The sequence below is a fragment of the Rhynchophorus ferrugineus genome, unplaced genomic scaffold (genome assembly GCF_030347505.1).
Source record: "Rhynchophorus ferrugineus isolate W39M unplaced genomic scaffold, kcgeb_rfMv2 rfM11, whole genome shotgun sequence".
Lineage (NCBI taxonomy): Eukaryota > Metazoa > Arthropoda > Insecta > Coleoptera > Curculionidae > Rhynchophorus > Rhynchophorus ferrugineus.
The window spans coordinates 17,352,657-17,369,974 of record NW_027472590.1 but is presented as its reverse complement, the minus strand read 5'-3'; the positions used below and the strand labels follow the sequence as shown (position 1 = coordinate 17,369,974).

The 17,318-nt window shown below is 30.9% G+C and overlaps 1 protein-coding gene across 3 annotated transcripts in view; it reads right to left on the bottom strand.

The window, feature by feature from the left end:
- Positions 1-17,318, bottom strand: part of LOC143204547 (uncharacterized) — a 274,261-nt gene that overhangs the window by 166,173 nt on the left and 90,770 nt on the right. For 2 of the 3 annotated variants that reach the window (XM_076417137.1, XM_076417140.1), the window contains exon 2: positions 6,396-6,432. The exons of the other annotated variant lie outside the window; for it this stretch is intronic. The gene's annotated coding sequence lies outside the window, so the exon portion shown is untranslated. The remainder of the gene's footprint in view (positions 1-6,395; positions 6,433-17,318) is intronic. 3 annotated transcript variants of the gene reach the window in all.

Below are 17,318 nucleotides of genomic sequence, written 5' to 3'. Positions count from 1 at the left end.
AAAAACCTGTATATTTATTACGGGTTGATCATCACATGTTGTATGGTTTTATCTATTGTAGATTGTATATAGTGCACTGTAAATATATTAATTGAATGTTGTACATTAATAGAATGGATGGTACTAGAATGGGAATTAATAGAATGCGAATAATTGGTGGTTTCAATCTGTGAGTTGCTTTCGATTGTGAATGGTCTTAGTCTGCTAACATAACTTTCAAAAGAATTGCTTGTAATATTTAATAATTTGATTAATTACTTTAACGTTAAATAATAGTTTCTTTCTCTTCTTTAGCTTTTATTCTCTCTTTTACCATACCCGTATTAATCATAATCAGAAATACAATATATGCACAATCAGTGAAGAAATTCATAGAGCCATATTTCTATAATTTCTCACCGATTTTTGTTCCCACAGTCCAACCTTTAAATTGATGATACAATAATTACCCCCTCGAAAACATTATACATTAAACAAAATACATTAAACGCAGGAAATCACCAGGCTATGACTTAATAACAGGATGATTACTGCAAAAACTACCAGAAAGAGAATTATAAAACTCACCAACCTGATCAATACGGCAGTTTGATTAAAACATACCCAAGGCATTTGGAAGATATAATAATCCCAGAACCTCAGAAGTCAACAAACGAAATAAAAGCCTATAGACCTATATCACTGCTGCCAGTAATATCTAAGGTTTTTAAAAAATTCCTGTTGAAAAGAATAAAATGGATCATAGAGAGTTTATTAACAAGCATTCAACAATCGACCAGATCCACAGAATAACAGATATTATTGAAAAAACTTACGAAAGTAAAAAGTATGCTCAGTTATATTCTTAGATGTAGCACAAGCCTTCGATAAGGTTTGTCATGAAGGCCTTGTTCATAAACTACAAAAAATGCTACCAAAACAAAACACCGAACTATTAAAATCATACATTACAACCAGAATATTTAGAGTCAAACAAGAAGAAGCTTACTCTACAATAAAAGAAGCTAAAGCAGGTGTACCACAAGGAAGTGTACTAGGACTAATGCTTTATCTACTTTACACTTGTGATGTACCACAAATGGAAAATATTGCGATGGCTATATGTGCTGATGATACTGCGATTATAGCTGTCGGAGAAAATAGTGAAGAAGCCTCACGAAAATTACAACAAGAAAGTAACAATATAAATAATTGGACACAAGCTTGTAAAATAAAAATTAAAGAAAGTAAACCGTTCAAGTACCAATAACATTAAATAAAATTATTATCCCATATAACAACAACGCCGGAAGGAACATATAAAGAAGAAACGAAAAGAACTGGAATTGAAATGTAGGAAAATATACTGGCTAATTGAACATTCGGAGTTCAATTATAGGTATGTTCTGCAAAGAGTATCATAAACAAAATACAAATTTTTCAGAACGAATTCCTGAGAGGTATTGTGGGTGCATCCAAATACTATAGGACTGATTACCTACATCGATACCTTCAGATACCCACAGTCAGTCAAGAAATCAAGATAATTGCAAGGGGGCATGACGAAGGGCTTCATTCTCACGAGAATATTGAAGTATTGCAGCTTTTGGATATCATCAGCACAGAACACATATTCAAAAAAATCAAACCATCTAATCTTATGTAGTAGTGAGGTGCATATAAAAAGTGCTATATAAAATATATAGCAGTGACATGTATACAGAGACCATTATAGGGCCCATTGTGTACCTAGATTTAAGTTATCATAAAGACAAATTGTAGGTTAGTTGGAAACGGCTAGTAACAATGTAATAACTAAATAATAAAAAAAATACAGGGATCTTCATCGATTAACTCCTTCAAATCCTTGTTTTCACATTATTTTTGCCTGTACAAACACGGACTTTCTCTTTGGTGTTAAAATTACTACTTTTAAAACGTCGAAACATTCACATATTTCAGTCGATAGAGTTTGGTGACCATAAACTTCATACAATATTCGATGAGCAATTTTCAGTCGCTTTTTTTAAATTTTGAAGTATAAACATTCCACAAATGCGACGCTAAGACATTTACTCGACACAAAGTCAGACATTTTCAATGGACTGACAAAATGTTTTGTTCTCATCTCGACGAAATGACGAATACTCAACCTGTCAGAGAGGCTTCAATATGAAGTTGATTTTAAATGTATACGATGTGATTTAATACACGATGTATAGTATACGATGTGATTTAATAAACAGAAACAGCATCTGTTGTAACAAGGTTAAAATAAATAATGTGTCTACGCATTTATTATTATGATTGGAAAATGTATTTTAGAAGCAATTGCCATTATAATTAACGAATAACTTTAAAGCATAATCAATCAAAAAATATGTGCCTAACTAACCATTGCCGTAAATATTTTTACATTTATCTAAAAAAGCCAACTTCATAGAATAACAACAGTAAAATAATAACAACCGAAACATAATAGACGTTAAGTCCGTTCCCACATTAAAAATTAATTAATGTCCCGCATTACTGGATTCGCCTTGATAATTTCAAAAACAGCTGATTGTGGGAAAATTCGTTCTTACCAGTAAGGCACATACGGCGTCGCTATCTGTATTCGACATGACACTTGGAACTTCACCCACAAAACTGAACCCCGTGAAAGACCGCTCGGGGGGTTACCTGTCCCATGACGGCCGTTACGAAACTGGTCGTCGAAGCAGAAGCGGAAAAGGGTCCGTCGAGCGAACTTTAACCGTTTTTTGTTCAAAATCCGCTCTTTTTCATCACAGGTGCTTTAAATAATGAGACTAGATAGTGTACACCTGTTACCGACATCTGCTCTTCAAAATTTATTCGGATTCACCTCGAGAGACACGTGGCAACTGTTGGAATACACAGTCTCAGAAAGGTACAACTAGTAAAAATATATTAACATGTTATCAACATTTAGCTAAGTCAATTCAAGAAGTTAAGAAATCAAAATTAATTAATTCGATCAATATAGGATATTCAATTAGGGTGGTTCAAAGTTGTTAACTGCATGTATTTTGATCAATGATGTCAATTGACGAAAATGAAACTTAAGTGTTACTGTAATTCGTTTACGTTCATTTACAATTTTTCATTTAGTATTATTGTGTTGTTAAGTATATATAGCCTAGTCAAAATAAAAAGTAAACTCACGTCAACAATATGTATTGTCTGTTTTAATGTGTTATGGAATCAGACAATATTTTCCTTCTCATTTCATTCTAGTTAAAAAGAGTACAACGGTGTCTGATAAGTTCGACACAGTGTTGTTAAGTATTACAATGGGTAGGTTAAGTAACAGGTCAATTGAAAAGTCCCTGGCCTGACACAGATTGCTCTTAGTCCTAACCCTCAACAGCTGTCAGATCATTAGTTTGTGAATTATAGGATTTTGAGTAAAGCAACTTTTGTTATTGTGAAAAAAATATGGATAAAAAGGAATTTCGCGTATTGATAAAATATTAATTTTTGAAGGGAAAATACAGTTGAAGCAAAAACTTGACTTGATGCCGAGTTTCTGGACACTGTCCCAGGAAAATCAACTATCAAGGATTGGTATGCGAAGTTTAGACGTGGTGAAATGAGCACCGAAGACGCAGTGGACGCCCAAAAGGAGTTGCTATCGACGAAAACATTAAAGAAATTCACAAAATGATTTTGAATGACCGTAAATTGAAATTGAATGAAATAGCAGACACTCTAAAAAGGCTCTGTGCAAAGTGGGTGCACTTTAGATAAAAAAAAATGTGAAAACCCCGGATTCCACCATCATATCCTGACTTGGTTCCATTTAGACCGCCTCGGAATTACACTATTTGAATAAAATAAGAATTTTGAAAGGCGGTCCATAAACAAAATATATATAGAGTCGAATGTAGAACCTCTCCCTTTTTTGCAAGTCGGTTAAAAATAGCGTGTTACCTGTTACCAATAATCAATTATAAATCCTGTGGAAGGTGGAAACCTGTACCGTATCATTCTGTTAGAATTATCAAAAGTACTCTCAATAAAATGTACGGATATCTTTGCATGAAAACATAATATAATTGATATCCAGCTTAATTCGTTAAAACAACAGGAAATGTTAATAGTACTAGCGAAACCAAAACCTAAAATTTTACATGTGTTTTTTAAAGCATGCTTATATTCAATTTAGAAAGTTTTAATTAGTCTATAGATATTTGATTGCAAAAGCATACCCTCGCCGTTTAATGCCGATGTTTTATCATGTAGAGTAATTATCCCTGAAAAGCTATGACTATTCGCTTCACTAGGAAACGACATCCTGCAATCTTGAATTTTTACAATACCCAGTGCCCTTTTAATCTATAATTTGAATAGAACAAGTTCCTATTGCATATGATGCTAAAATTTTCATTGTTGCTCTGCTAATTTGATATCAAAAGGTTTCATTCATAATTCCTAAATTACTGAGGTCATGTTGCTATGGCAAAGCCATCTCACACCTTCAAATAATTAATATAATTCAAATCTTAGTATTTATCTTTCATTGATACTCCAATTATCAAATTTTTATTGTTCGTTTAACAAATTTTAAAATAAAAATAGTCGTTCCATATAAAAGTTCCAGGATATTCGGCATTTTAAGAAAATAGGATATCGATTTTAAAGAAAAGTTCATCTAAGTAATGTGTTTATATCTTAGGATGTTATTTACATAGTAATATAGAATAAATTTAATTAAATTACTATTTGGTAATAATATCTCAATTGGATATCAGTATTAATACACCCAATCTCTATTTGCTTTCCATTTTTTGCTTTCACGTATAGATTTTATGTTCTGCTGTTTTAATATATTATTCCCTAATTGTGTATCATAATTATATAATTCGATAATCAATTTATATATCTATATTAGAATTATTTATTTAGTTCTACTGTAAAATTATAATAAATTCTATTTTATTTTAGGTTATAAAAAATCAAATTCAAAAAATATGTTGCAATAATTACCCAAAATGGTGGGAAAGCAGCATGAAGGAAGTTGCAAACCTTTTTATATTTATTGTTGCCATCATGAGCATTTATTTATTTTATGATTTATAAATAAAATTCATATTATTTTTATATATTATTTTTTATATTGATTTATATTGTTGTAATGGATACTAATAAGCCAGTTATCTTAAACATATTTTATTTATTATATTAATTTATGTTGTAATGGATACTAACAAACCAAAGTCGTCTTTGAAAAAACATAATATGAAATATGAGTGTAATTGAAATTTGAATAGATAGGCGCTGGCATTTGTTCGCGTAACCAGGATATATTTTTTATGTGTCTTCATTTGTTTCGCTAGCTTTTATTAAATATATTAACTAAAAAATACTAATACTGTTATTAGAATCAGGCAAAAAGTTACTGGTATATTTATAATTGTTCGGAATATGATTATAATAGTAGCTTTTTATTTATATGTGTAAAAATATAAAAACAGATACTACAAACAAATTTAAATTACGTGATTATAGATTTTATGTTCATTAAAAAAAAAGGAGAGAGAAAATATCGAACTAAGACCTTATCCCAAAAACTGATACATAGAAAAGGCAAATTAAGTTTCATAAAAATTGCAAGTGTAGAGAAGTTGACCTTGGGCTTATCGGAAGTTTAGAAAAAATATTCTCCCTCAGTCACACATAATTGTGATATGTGGGACAAAAGATGTATGTTGGAAAGAAGACAAGTGTGTGGTTACAAGTAAAATTGTAAGATATATTAATCAAAACATTTTCCATTAAACCATTTTCTACAAATTCTTTCCTTCCTCCTGGCGACACCCTGTCGAAATAAAGATGTTGGTTTGGTAGCGATCCAAATTCTTCAGCATTTCGAAATCCTATGACAGAAAGCCATTCTGCATCGAACTTTATGTAAGTAGGAATCAGATGGCCTATGTGTGATTAGTTGGCTGGGTGTGTTCTCCAGGATGTTCTTTGTCACTAACATCAAAACCACTGTCAAATCGTTTAAACCAAAATTTACGATTGGGATATGAGGCAGCATCACCATAATTTTCTAAAATTGTTGAGAGAGATATTTCTTCAAATTTATCAACAAAAAGCACTGAATATCTCAATAATATTAAATGAAAAACTATTATTTTATGTAGCGAAATGTTAAAGCCATATACTTCTATTTACTATCAACTTTTTACCTCACATTTTCACCAATAGATATCGCTGATTAAGGTACATGCGAGCAGGTAAATGATTAATAATATTGAAAAAATAAAATTAAAGTAACATAAACATATTGATACACGAAAATGGGATAGTTAACAGTGAACAAGGTCATCCAATGATTAATTGTTTATTTAAAACGTGAACTATTTAAATGTATGTCGAAATCTTACCTTTAATGTTGTTCCCCACCTGTCTCGAAATTTGAACCTATAAAATAACAACAAAAAAAACGTGAATTAATATCCTTGCAATACAATCGAAGTCTATTGGAACTTTTTCAATACACTGCGTAAATTAAAATCGTGTGTAAAAGTACCTTGAAAATTGTAATTTCTTTTTTTTTCTATTATGTATCACACTTCTCACCCACAACTACATTTATTAAAATCTTCATCCTGTTACGGCTTCACCTGCTTCTATTTACAAGTTATCGTGAGCAATTACTCCATATCTCTTGCATTTTTCAAATTACTTTTGCAATATATGAATTGATTAGCTCTATGTTTCTTTGTTTATGTTAATGCAATGTCTTCGTTACAGACTCAGTTTGAAATATTTAATAGAAACTTAATAGACATAATTATTTATAATATATTATACTATCGGCAATATTACGACTTTGATAATTATAGTTGATACAAAATATGTGTGCCCAAATTTTGAATAAATACCTATTTTGTAAAAAATTATAAAATATTCACCATACTTTTAGTTACTCAATTTGTTTAATATTTTAAACTTAAGAAGCAACTATTACAAAATCGCATCGAAACATCTTGAAAATATATTCGTGTTAATGTCTTCATTTCCCCTTACAGACTATTATGGGTAATTTCGTTGAAGTTTCGAAGAAGTACCTTTCCGCCAACAAAATGCAATTGACAGGAACTATTGTTATTTGATTTGTTATGTCTTCGTTATACCAACTAGGCTTTTTCTGGATTGGGTCTATTGCCTAACGGACATCCGGTCTTACCCAGCCAGGTTACTGATCGTCATTTTCCTTGTTGGATCTTGCACTTCTGATTTTTGGACAATCATAATTGTACACAATCACAAACAAAAATTTACGACCATGTCACAGCGGTATTCGGACCCGCGACTATTGCGACAGTAGGAGGACCGTCCTCCGCGTTGACCACTGTACCAACCAAGACGGCGTATTGCTTCTTAGTTTAAATTTGAAGAAAAATATAGTTCTATGGTTCCATATACATGTATCGGAAGTGGAAAAAATATTGTCTGACAATTGTAAGTATCTATCCTCTAACTCAGCGCTGCAATAACATTATACACAAATACCTGATTATTTTAGATAAAACAAATCCGTGAAAACATTGTACGTGCCTTTAAAATTTGAGGAATTCCCTCGATTTCTCCGGATTCCACCATCAGATCCTGACTTGATTCCTATGGGACCACCTTGGAAGTGCACTCTTTCGAATAAAAAAAACAATTTCGAAAATCACTTCACAATTGACGGAGAAATCGGAAAATATAACCTCCTCCTTTTTTGAAGTCGGTTAAAAACATAGAAACATATTTATATTCGTATTTAATAAAATGTGTTAATATTCGGATTTTTACTTTTTTTTTTACTTTTACTTTGACATGCATTATTAACATTTTTTTGGGATCCATAAACATTTCCAAACCTAGATTCAATGTTACTCTAATTAAATTTTATAAACATTATGACTAAACATGTTATGATTGAGTAAAACTGGTAGTTTATATTAATGGTTACTATATTTTTCTGAAATATAAAAATGGAAAGTCAAAGCGAAAGCATAAGAAGGTCAGAACAGTTTACATTAGAAACAAGTCAATATTCAGTAGTAAAAAACAAATTAGACCGAAACAAACCCGATGAGATTGTTAAATAGAATCGTCTTAATTGGCAAGGAAATAAATGAATAGGATTGGAATTTGAGATATTAATCTAATTTACTTGGTATTCTCAGACAGAAGAAAAAGACCATTTCGTTCTTAGTATTGTTATGTTCATAAATATTATTTCACAGATCTAATCTACTTTTAAACAAATCAGCTATTGATTATTATACAAGGTGTCTCAAAAAAACTCTTATTTAAAACTATTATTTTAGTATAAAATCGCAAAAACTATTTAATTTAGGGTAATCTCATTTATAGTTAGCATTTTAATCAATAAAAATACACTCAAAATATATACAAGGATCTAATATGTTATAATATCTTGCTATATAATAGTTTCGACAAAATTAATTAACAACTATTAATCAACAAAATGATTCCGTTATATCTATGTGTTTTAATATATTAGAACACGAGGAAATAAAAGCCTCATGGTAATGAAATCTATTCTAGTTTGCGTGTATTCAAACTAGTTATAACTTATTTTGTTATTAGATAATATACTAAACATTTTATTCAATGTATTTATAATTGTATTTTGGTTAAAACTCATTAAAATGTTCTATCCTAAAACATAATATAATTTCGCTTCATATGAAAATAAGTTATAGTTACGATTATACCATATAAGAAAAATATTATGAGAACATGATATTTTGTTGCATATTCTTGCCATGATGTTTGCTGGTTATCATGCCTTTTAATATATAGGTTAATAAAATAAACCAAATTAGTTGTATAACAATGAATGAAAATCAAAAAGATATTTTATTTTATTTTATTATTGTATATACGTAATATAACATGATTGCAACAATAATCCGATATTGCTAAATACATAACAAAACAGAATTTTTGCAATATTCACATGATGTCAATGGTGTTTATATATTTCAACGATGCCACTTTAACATTAAAATGTTAATGTTGAAGCTGAATAATAATGAATGCTGAATATGTTCAGCTAATACTTAACAATCTCACAAGTCGCTGCTATATCTGATTTCAACCTTTATCGAATAGTTGGTTCATAGATTTAGGACATAAAACTCAAATTTAGACTTACGACAATGACTCAAAAAAGACTTTAAATGTTTTAAAATAGTGTTCGCACATTGAATCCTTGATTTATAGTTAGCAGTAAAACGAAAAGCAAGAGAGAGTAGAAGACATAGTCACCATAAGTTCCTACAAGTAATCTATTGATATTGGCAACACATTTCTTAAAATTAAACAACAAAAGGAATAAATGTCGCAAACGAAATTTCGAGTATTCTATCATTAGCGTCTGTATACAACGCAAAACTCAGTAATACTAACAGGTTCCTTAACAGTCGTCTACATTGATACTTTACATTTTAATTGAAACTAGTTATTACACCAAAAATAATGTAACTAAAGTGAAGACATTAAATAAAGTCAAATTACTGAAATTATTACATCTCTCTGTAAGAAGAACATAATATCTTTTATAACATCTTCATATAAATATAAGGTGTAGAACATTCAGTCGTTAACACGTTTTCGTCGTCAGAAATATTAAAATATACATGTTCATTTAAATAATGTCTTTAAGCAAGAAATGTATTTATTACCAATGCACAATTTGTAGCGTGTTGATTTTAACGCTTGTATGAATATGTCAGTCAATGGTCGTTTTTTTCTTTCTGTATTAATACAGAATGTAAACATTTATATCATTGTAAATAGTTTCGTACATAACATATTTTATTGCTATGTAATAAATATAAGACATAAAGCATTCCAAGCAACATATTTGTTCTAACATAACATATATTGCCTTTAACTATGCTTTATATTTTAATTGTAATTTTATAATAATATAATTTTAATATTTTAATAATATAATTTAATATAATTTTAGTAGTTGTCTAATGGTTTCTGTATACGCTATTTTTAACTGCCTCAACTAAGCCTTTCTAAACAATAATGGAGGAGAAAAGGCACATTTTGAGGTGCGATAATAGGTGGATCTACTGAAATGATCATAAGTGCAAAAAGTTATGGGTTAGTCCAAGACAGCCATCCGTAGAGTCCTAGCTCCTAAAATAGAATAAAACTGTTACTGAATTGTTGCAGAAAATAGCAGAAATAGCAAGTAATTGACGCTAACCCTTCGTCTTGGCGTATGACAACGCGCGGCCACACGTTACAAGAGTCGTAAAGGATACACTGTTGCAGATCAAAAGTTCTGCCTTCTGATTACCACTTGTTCGGAGTGATGCAGCTTGATATGGTTGGCACCAGCAATGAAGAAGAGCGAAAATTAATCGATCATTAGGTGCCTAACCGATATCGTTATTTCGACATGGCATAGCCATTTTCCCAGAAATATGAGAAAAAGTTGTAGAAATAAAGAAAGGAAAATATTTCGATAAATATAAATTGTGCCATTTTTCTCAATAAGTGAAAGTGGAAAAGAACCTCATATTTTGATATTTAAATTTTCAAGAGAATATAGCGACTTTATTTTCTTCTACGTAACTTACAATATAAATACATATAAAAGAATCGGTTTCAATATTATTTAAAATATGTCTTGCGTCATATGAACGCCTGGAGATTAACCGAGAAGCCGGTTTTTCCCATAGTGGAAAAACATAAAATAGATTAATAACGACCCTGTTAGTAAAAGAAATCGAAATTCTATATCAATATAACACACCTGATCATACATCATCGATAAAATTATTTCAACATCCTAATTATTCTCCAAATTTAACTTCCTCCAAATTCTGACTCTTCTCATACCTCAAGAAGTCAAGGAACTGAAGATCAAATTAACTAAATCTGATTTTATTGTAGTGAAATCATTCTGAAAAATTAGTTAAGGCTTACTGAATATTCCAGTAATAGTTAGAAGTTTTTGTTAAAATTAAATTCATTGATTTAAATAATTATTTTTAACAGAATGTCAAAATATTATGAATATATACATGATCAAAATTGTTAAACTTGAGGCTGTTTAACACAATTCTAAAATATAAAAGGTAACCCTCCCGTAAATTACAACACTTGACACACTAAACATATAATTTACTTCCAATTTAGAAAATCCATATATGTACAAATTAGCTGCAAATTGACACCAGTACAATTAATGGTTAGTCAATAAAATAAAATAAAGAGGTAGAATTTAAATGGCCTACCAAAAAGTCAACAGAAACATCGTATAAGGTTAGTGTTAAACGTACTAGATATTTCAGCCCTAGATGGACTATTTTCAATTAAGATATTAAAGCGTATGGGTGTGAGGAATAAGTTTTTTTGGTATTTTAAAAAAATTAACATAAACAAATTTTTGTCATAGAAAACAATGTCATAATGAAAATAATTTTAAACCAAAATATTCCCATGGACATTGGCTGAGTGTAACAACAAAAATGTTATATATTTTTTAATATGGTGCATGGTTAGACAACAGCGTTTAAGAAGATTGTGTTGTTGATTATATGAAAGATGGATTAAAAATTATAAATTAAGCATTGCGTAGTATTAAGCCTTCATCTCAAGCTAGATTTTGTGTATCTATTTATATACTTGAATTATATCATGTTACCTTTCGCAGTTTTGTCTCACATCATGTATATTGGTGTTGTTTCTTTGCTTTGTCTCCTGTCTGATGGATACGATTGATCTATATGAATCTGGGATCAGTTCTTCTACCATTATTCATGGCCTCAAGAATAACAATGTTCATGTATTAAATAAAACTATTAAACATATCAACTATACTACACAGGATAATATTGTTTGATTATTTTGAATATGTATCCTGTTGAAGTATAATCCAGTATTTGGAATAATGCCAAGTTACCATAAGAATGGTGTGTGATGTTTATTGTCTATTGCTTCTCTCTCTATGTATACATTCCTTCCATTTTTTTCTGTCTCTGATCAGTCTTCTTGATCCGGTCGGGGTTTTCCTCTCTTTCTCTGGTGTTGCCTTGCGTCCTCCTCGCGCTACGAGTGTCCCCACCAATTGAATTGTCTCCTTTTTATGTTTTCTTCATTTTTCTTAGTTCTTTATTTCTGATCCCGCCCATCTTTGTTACGTCTTTGACTTTCTGAAAGTTAGGGTTGACTTACAAAATGCTTGTAATTGTTAATCGTTTCGCTTTATTTCGTTTTTATTTATTAATTTTCTATTTATAATTAAGCAAAAACTCATAACCTTTCCAATTTTGTGTTAATTTTCGTCTTCTAGCTTCTTTTGTTTTCGTTGTCTACACCCAGACACTTAAATGTATTTACTCGTTCTATTTGTACAAACTCAACTTGGATATTTATCATTTCTTGTCCTCCCACTCCTATATCTACTTTTTTTTTGTTTTTATTCTTTATCCTTACATCTTCTCTTAATATAGTATAATTAACTGATACATTTTTTAAATTTTAATTCGCTTGTTTTTTATATATATTTTTTAGTTTCCTTTTTATTAACGAAGGTTTATCTAGACTGAATCTACTGTTTAACGTGGGCTGCAAACCACGGTCCTCGGCATTAAGCCTATCGATTGGCCTGTAATCAATTTAGAGACCATCCCAGAAAACAACCATTCTTGCCAGCCTGGTTACAGGCTTGACTCGCATGGTTTTTCTTTATCAGCCACTATACTGTTGCCTATAAAGACATTTACATTTATAATCACAAGGATAAATTACATCCATGCACTAGTAGGGTACGAACCTGCGACCATCTCAACTCGTCTTGACCACTCCGCCAACCAAGCTAGCTCGATTGTTTTAATTATCTTTTTGATGTACCCATTCCACTGGAGTGTTACATTTAAATCTATCCCAATAACCTTAATGATATTTGCTATTGGTCCACTTTTTTAGTTCCTTTTATTATAGTGTAATATTATAGCGGCAAAAAAATTTAAAAAGAAACTGAACACACAATTATTGAACAGTGAAATATTGGAATAAATTGTAAACGTCGTTGTTTTTTAGAGTGTACAGCTTTATTGCTTAGTCTATTACATATTTATTTGGGAAAATACTCTCTATCATTATCCACAATTTTGGCACATTTTTGGACGAATTACAAGTTCCGCAAAATTGACTTCTTCTCTTCTTTTGATGCAAGCCTTTATTCTGTTTTTAACATCTTCTTCAGCCAGACCGTACCATTGACTCGAGACTCCCAAGGAGCTTTAACTGAAGAATATGGCGAATAATTTAGGATGTCCGATTTTAGCACCTCGAACTAATTTCAACCTTTCTAGTCATATGGCATTGTGATGTAGTACGATGAATTTGTTAGGCCATTCTTGATACAGCAGAAATTTTTCTTTTAATATGCAATTGAACGCGCAAGTTGAGTTCGATAACGTGCTTATTAAAGCTCAGTTTTAGCAACTGGTAACACAGTCAACACAGATTGTTAACAGGTCAATTGAAAAGACCCGGCCCGACACATAGATGGCGCTACTAGAATTAAATCCATATGTTTTGTTTTGTTAGCCCTAACCCTCAAAAGTTGCGTGTATAAATTTGACAGCTGTCGGATCATTAGTTTGTGACTTATAGAATTTTGAGTAAAGCAACTTTTGTTATTGTGAAGACCCGGCGTGACACATAGATGGCGCTACCAGAATTAAATCTATACGTTTTTTAGTTAGCCCTAACCCTCAAAAGTTGGGTGTACAAATTTGACAGCTGTCGGATCATTATTTTGTGAATTATAGCATTTTGAGTAAAGCAACTTTTGTTATTGTGAAAAAAATGGATAAAAAGGAATTTTGAAGCTTGAAGCTTTGGCTTTTTGAAGGGAAAAATACAGTTGAAGCAAAAACTTGGCTTGATGACGAGTTTTCGGCTACTGCATCAGGAAAATCAAACACCAAGGAGCGGTATGGTAAGTTTAGACGTGTGAATGCAGTGGACGCCAAAAAGAGGTTGCTACCGACCAAAACATTCAAAAAATCCACAAAATGATTTTGAGTAACCGTAAATTAAAACTGAATGAAATAGCAGACACTCTAAATATATCAACTGAACGTGTACATCATATCATTAACGAATATTTGGGTATGAGAAAGCTCTGTGCAAAGTGGATCCCGCGCGAGCTCACTTTTGACGAAAAACAACGACGAGCTTTATGATTCAAAGTAGTGTTTAAACATGATCAAGCGTAATAAACCCCACTTTTTGAATCCATATGTGACAATGGATGAAACATGGCTCCATTATTCCACTTCGAAGTCCAATCGACATTCATTAGAGTGGACTGCACGTGATGAACCCGCTTCAAAGCGCCGGAAAACTCAACCTTCTTTAGACTTGATGAAATTAGTAGTTAGAGAGTGTAATCTGAAAATGAACAAACATTACCATATTTTCATAACGCTGGAATATCTTTGACACTAGAGCCAAGAGAATTTCAGGAAATAATTTATATTTTTTTATTATTTAATAAACAATTGTAATAAATATATTGAATAATGTATTATACGAACTAAAACCTGGAAGAAAAATTCGGAAAAAAGGCATTGATACTTGAGTTATATGAAATGACTTGTTGTTTTTCCGACATTTAACTGAATGCCAGGTAGATGCGAAGATAATGGTCTAGTAATGAAAAATTGTTTTAATAAAGATCTAAATTCGAAACAAAATCATTAAAATTAATTCACAGTTTGTTTTTTGCCATGATTTATTGACTCGTAATTATTTTTAATCAATTATATTATGAAATAAGAAAAACGATTAAACCATGTTAATTAAACAAACTAAATAATATATTCCGATTTAAATAATTGCTGTTTAAACTGAAATCGTGTATGAGAACACCTTGAACATTCTAGCCTGGCTTTCTTCTAATAAGATTTGAATTCCAGCAGAAAAATGCAGTTATGGCGTTTGATTTAAAATTAAATTGCACCTAGTTAAACGGCGGTATAAATTTCCTCGTTTCAAACACACGAAAGGCTCCGGGCCTATGAAACTATGAGCTAAAAAGTAACAAAATCTTATTAATTATTCTCATAAAAGTCGGATCGTTATTGCAAAATACGCCCGTGGATTTAATGGAAATTCGACGTCTATTTACATGTTGATTATTTATTGACATTTATTGAAAACATCTATTAAATTCATACGTTATAATATCGACTTTATATAAGATCGCGATTTTTCTTGTAACACATACATAATGGCGAAAATACGCATTTGATTCTGCCGTCATACAAGATAAAATAAACGTTTTCTTTCTTAATAATATAATCAAAGTTAATTTATTTACAAAGATTATTTGGGTTCGGTAATATAAGTATTATTTACTTTTACTTCTTGTGAAAACTGACAAGGTCTATTGAAGCTATTCTGTTAATGCGAAAATTACGAACCATAACTTGAGATATGGTCTACAAAATATATGTGTGTTCATCGAAACTTAAATTATAAAACACTACATTTACAATCCTCAAAAATTCAAATGTTTTTCTTAATTTATATGTTATTATTGAATCACACATAGGCTAGGTTTAAATATTTTAAGAGCATTAAATAACATAACCCTTGAAACTTCTAATTTTTGTCAAGGAAGTTGAATTCATGTTTTTAGACTTTGAGCAGTACTCTTGCTCACTTCTTCGATATTTAAAGGGGTTTTCAGTAATTGTGATCATTTATTAACTCTTAAAATATTGTTCAACATTGAAAACACATTACTGTCTTGTATACTGCTTAACATTTACTAACACTTGTGTCGCACAACTGACAGAAAATATAAATTTTACGTAAACATTCGGTCACCATTTACACCCTAAAATTTAATGCTAAATATTTTAAAACAGATGTCAGTGCTTTATTTAACTGTTTTTGTTTACTGTGTTAAGCAAGAGGTTTAGTAATGCATATCTTCCAATTTTATAATAGCAATTTTGTTTCTATTTTACCTAGTTATTTTTTTGAAACTAACAGCATAAAATACGTTTGTATGGCATGAACTATTAGGAAAACGAAGAAATTAAATAATATGAAAATTAACCGCTTTTAAGATGACATTAAATGTATTAATTATAAGTGGTCATAGTACAGACAGATCTATTGAAACCCGTAAAACATAGAAGGAAAAGTACTTGTTTAAATGTGGAAGTCTTTAAGATACAATCCTTTGCAAATATTAACAAATCAGCTTATGAATTTATTATTTAACTGTATATGTGAATAACTATATATAATAACGCTATATAAAATTCTATTGTTTTGGATGGTCTAATAATAAAAACGACAAAAGGCATAGAAATAATACACAGATTTTTTAGTTATTTAATTATTACATTGTTACTAATCGTTTCCGACTAACCTAACAGGTCAATTGAAAAGTCCTCGGCCTGACACGTAGATGGCGCTACTAGAAATACATCTATATATTTTTTAGTTAGCCCCAACCCTCAAAAGATGCGTGTATAATTGACAGTTGTCAGGTCCTTAGTTTGTGAATTATAGGATTTTAAGTGGACCAACTTTTGTTATTGTGAAAAAATGGATAAAAATGAATTTCGCGGGTTTATAAAATATTGATTTTTGAAGGGAAAAATACAGTTGCAAATATACAATACGAAACAAAATCTTGGCGTGATGTCGAGTTTCCGGACACTGCCCCAGGAATATCTACCATCAAAATTGGTAAGTTTAGACGTGGTGAAATGAGCACCGAAGACGGTGGGCGCAGTGGACGCCCAAAATAGGTTATTACCAACGAAAACAATTAAAAAATGCACAAAATGATTTTGAATGAACGAAAAGTGATATTGAATGAAATAGCAGACACTCAGATATCAGCTGAACGTGTACATTATATCATTCACGAATATTTGGGTACGAGAAAGCCCGGCAAAAGCAGCAAGCGCAAAGTGAGTGCCGCGCGAGTTCACTTTTGACAAAAAATAACGACGAGTTGGTGATTCGGAGCAGTGTTTGAAGATCACCAAGAGTAATAACCCAAGATTTTGCCTCCATATGTGACAATGAATAAAACATGGCTAAATCATTTCACTCCGATGTCTAATCGAGAGTCATCCGAGTGGATTGTACACGACGAATAAGGTAACGGCGTTTGCATTTTGGAATGCGCTTGGGATAATTTTTCTACTTCACCAAGACAATAAGCAAAGTAATAAATATCCAAGGATTGGGCTTGGAATTTCTTTCCCATCCATCATATT